Raw genomic sequence first — 4,202 nt, 5'->3', positions numbered from 1 at the left:
AGACATAAAGGAAACAAATTCTGTTCAGCCCCAGAATTCACGCCGCGAATCCTGTAAGATTCACGTCGTGAATTCGCATTCACAGAAGGCAGAATCGCAACAATAAGGGGTAAATCCATTCAAAATATCAATGGGTTTTACTCCTATACTACTTCCAAAGATTTAGCATAAACATTCAAAGGTTATTATGAACTTTGAAGAATTAACTTCGTCATTTCACTCAATTAACAAACCCTAACCCCAAGTTCATCTACTAGAGCAAAAATTAAACTTAATAATCAATAATTATTACCTTTGTTGGAAGTATTACGTAAGCACAAGGAAGATTAGTAGAGTTGTTGGCTAAAATCGCAGCAATGGGGACCAAGGGGGGACCAATTTCTGCTTCCACTTCGTGAAGAATAAACAAATGAAGGGTTTACTGGTTTCTAGGGATTTAATCTGTGGTCCCGTGCTTTCAAAAATTCACGTCGTGAATTCTGTAAGATTCACGTCGTGAATAGTGTCTGGGCTTAAGTTTGGGCCATGTACTTACGGACTGGTCTTGGGCTTGCTAGTCTAATGGGCTAAACCATATCATGGATTATTTGTCCGGTTCATTCACAATTCACGTCGTGAATAAAGTCTGGAAGAGAAAAATCAATTTTGACTTTAAACTAAGTTCTCAATTATTACTACTTCCATTTTAAGGTCCCTACATTCAGTGCTTAATTATGTTCTAATACAGTTGGATGACATGATCTAAGTTTTTAAAACTAAAATACAAAAAGAAAAAGAAAAATTTTGCAAACCAAACTCGGGTTGCCTCCCGAGAAGCGCTTCTTTTTCTTGGAGTCTTGAGCTGGACTCCATGCCTCCTACGTTGAGTCCTCGAAAGAATCCACCACTAGGATCTTTTGTTCCTTGAATCGCCTCTTGTAAGCTTGAACTCGCCTTTTGTATGCCTTCTTTGAATTCTCTTTTTTAACTTTCACCTCGTCTTCAAGCTTGCGTTTGGTCCCTTTAGTTTCTTCCTTGCACTTCATCGCATCCTCCTCCTCTTTCACCACCGGCTTTGTCACTCTTGAAGTGACCTCCTCTTCATCACTTGCATCTCCTCCTCCTCTTTGCTCACCCAAGAAGGTGGACTCTTATAAGCTAGACTTCAACCAAAAATGGAACAAATGCTCTAGGTTTTGTTCTTTCGACTTGATGAACTGCCTTGATCTCTTCTTCCATAAGCTTTTCCAGTTCTTCAAGTTCATTATCTTCATTGATTGTGAACACCTCTTCTTGAACATGTTCCTTTGGGAAGCCATCTTCTATTCCAAAAACTTCTTTTTCATCTCCAACTCTCAAGGTGAGCTTAGACTCGCGAATATCAACCAAAGCTCCAGTAGTGTTAAGCAATGGACGGCCAAAGATAATTGGAACATCGGGATCTTCCTTCATATCCAAAACTACAAAATCTATTGGAAAAACAAAATTTCCAATTTTCACCAAAATATCCTCCCCTATGCCCCGAGGTTGTGTCACTGAACGGTTCACCATGTGAATCGTCATTTTTGTAGCCTTCATCTTCTGAATTTCCAATTTATTATAAAATGAAAAGGCATCAAATTAATGCTAGCCCCAGAATCGGCTAAAGCATTAACCTTCAATTTATTACCAAACTCACACGGAAGGGTGAGGCGTCCAGGATCCCCCATCTTCTCTGGTGTCTCTCCCAACACAGCTTTTGAGCTTTGTTCACTTAGAACCACCTTAGAATGCTTCTTTAATTCCTTGAGAGTGTCTATCAAATCTTGCAGTAATTTTTGATGCTCGGGAGTTTTGGATAAGGACTCGAAAAAGGGAGTATTAATTGGGATCCCCTTCACATGCTTGACAAACTCTCTATGCTCTCTCTCCAGTGGACTAAGGGTACCTTGGGAAGGAAAAGGCAAAGGCGGCTGATAAACCGAACCAACTACATAATTTTTCTGTTATTGACGGTCCCATGTCGTGAACATATAAGGTTCACGTCGTGAATTCTGGAACTCAGCAGCTTCATGATTTTCGAGCTTGGTCTTCTTCATCTTTGGATCAGGCTGCTGTGGTTCTTCTTCCAATGCCTCCAGGAACTCAGAGATGGCTTCTTCTTCGGTGTCTCTGGCCATTACATGAGATTGGGTCTTCGTTTTGGTATTTTTCGGGGATAACTTCTCATGAACTAGAGTGGCTAGTTGACCAACTTGAACTTCAAGATTATGGATGGAGGCTTGCTGATTCTTAATTAAAGTTTGCTGTTCATTAATAGCAAAATCAGTGGAATCGTGTCTCTTTTCCGAAGCTTCCATAAACTTCATCAACATAGTCTCTAGATCGGGTTTCTTCTCGGCTGGTGGCTGCTCCTTTTGATAAAATCCTCGACCTGTCTGCCTATACTTCTCTTCTTTTCACTTCTTATACTCTTCATATGGAAGCCACTCCTTCTTCAGTTTCCTCCAGTCCTCATCAAACTTATCCCCACTTGAGTAGCACACTTGAGCTTTTCTGTTCCCAAACTCATCTAAATTGCAGTCCTTGGTCAAGTGTGGACCACTACATCTCTCGCAACCCACTCTTATGGCATGTATTGACTGGTCCATTTGTGTTATCCTTCGATCCAAATTATTCAGCATAGCCATCACAGCTGCTATTTCTTCAGTTTGGGACCCTCCACTGCTTTTGATTCCATCTTGCCTAGGGTTGTGGCATTCGCGAGAGTGCTTCGCGAATTCTTCAATCAACTCCTTAACCTCCCTTGGATTTTTCTTTGTCAAAGGTCCTTGAGAATCAAGGAGTTGTCTCGTCGTAACGTTGACCCCATTATAGAAGATTGACATCTCTTGTTGCACATTTAGATCATGCCGAGGGCAATTTCTGAGCAAGCCCTTGTACCGCTCCCATGCTTTGTATAATGACTCCCCCGACCGTTGGTCAAAGTTGGCTATTGCCTTCTTGAGTTTGGCTATCTTGGATGGTGGGCAAAACTGGTCCAAGAATTGCTCACGTATTTGAGCCCAAGTGGTAATTGTACCCGGTGGGAGTGACGTTAACCACTCCTTAGCAGCTCCTTTGAAAGTGATGGGAAGCATCCTAAGCAAGACTGTGTTTCCATTAACATTTGGGACATTGAAGTAATCCACAATGTCGTTGACTTCATCTAGATGCTTAAAAGCATCCTCATGATCTTTCCCAAAAAATGGGATATCCTTCAGTGCAGTCAATATGTGCCCCTTCAACTCGAATGTGGCAGTGGCAGGTATTGCGGTTGGACTAAACCGGGACCCATATCTTCTCGGATCCGCTTCTTGTAAGCTCCCATGGCCATCTCTTCAATTGCTTCCATCTCGTTCCTTGGCTCGTTCTCGGGTTCGCTCGTGTGTTCTTCAAATCTGGATCGGTATCGTATTCAGACTCGGTTTGGATGGGTGTTTGATCCAAGTGCTCAAAATTGCTCTTGTGCCTCGCGGTTGAACTTGACTCTCCTGTCTTCTTTCTCGACTTTCTTGAAAAATCTGACTTCAATTCTTGTAAGGGCGTGTTTTTCTTGTGAATTCCAGACTCGGGATCTTCAAGTGGTGGCACCAAGGGTGTGTTTGAGCCTGTGGTCATGAACTCCTGCAACTTGCTAAACTAAAAAAAAACGTAAAATTGAACTAAAATAAGAAAATACTAAGAACTGAAATTACAACTTTCACGTCGTGAGTTTATTAAAACTCACATCATGAATCCTGTGACAGAAACAGAAAACATTTTTTTTTGTTATATGCTAATCAACTAAGCTAAGCTAATAAACAAATATAAATAACCAATTAACCTTTTTGTAGATTTTATTCCACAAAAAGGGTTCGATTAATCTAATGCAACTAAATAAACTAATAATCTAAGCCGTTCCCCGGCAACGACGCCAAAAACTTGATGTGCACAAAAGTACCCACTAATTTTAATATTTATAAACTAACAAACTTAAACTAACTATGCACTTATAGGCAGTGTACCTAGTCAGATTATAGTATAGTTTGGGTAAGTCGGGTGTCGATCACAGGGAACGGTGCTACTAATTAATTTACTTACTATTAAATTAACCTAATTATTAACAACTTTAAAAGGGGTTTTATCTGATTTTACAAGACCAGACGAACTTAAATCAAATTCGATAAGTAAAAATACACTCTTGTTTAGTTTGAATCCACTTC

The 4,202-nt window shown here is 40.4% G+C and overlaps 1 non-coding gene across 1 annotated transcript; it reads left to right on the top strand.

Annotated features, from left to right (window-relative positions):
- Nucleotides 1-2,862: 2,862 nt before the first annotated feature.
- On the top strand, nucleotides 2,863-2,969 carry LOC145096687 (small nucleolar RNA R71). The gene has a single exon (XR_013704057.1). It is a non-coding gene; the product is annotated as a small nucleolar RNA R71 (small nucleolar RNA).
- The last annotated feature ends 1,233 nt before the right edge of the window (nucleotides 2,970-4,202 follow it).

The sequence above is a fragment of the Lactuca serriola genome, chromosome 3 (assembly GCF_051521515.1).
Source record: "Lactuca serriola cultivar US96UC23 chromosome 3, Lser_US96UC23_V15, whole genome shotgun sequence".
Lineage (NCBI taxonomy): Eukaryota > Viridiplantae > Streptophyta > Magnoliopsida > Asterales > Asteraceae > Lactuca > Lactuca serriola.
The sequence above is the reverse complement of the archived record's forward strand: the minus strand, read 5'-3'. Positions and strand labels throughout refer to the sequence as shown.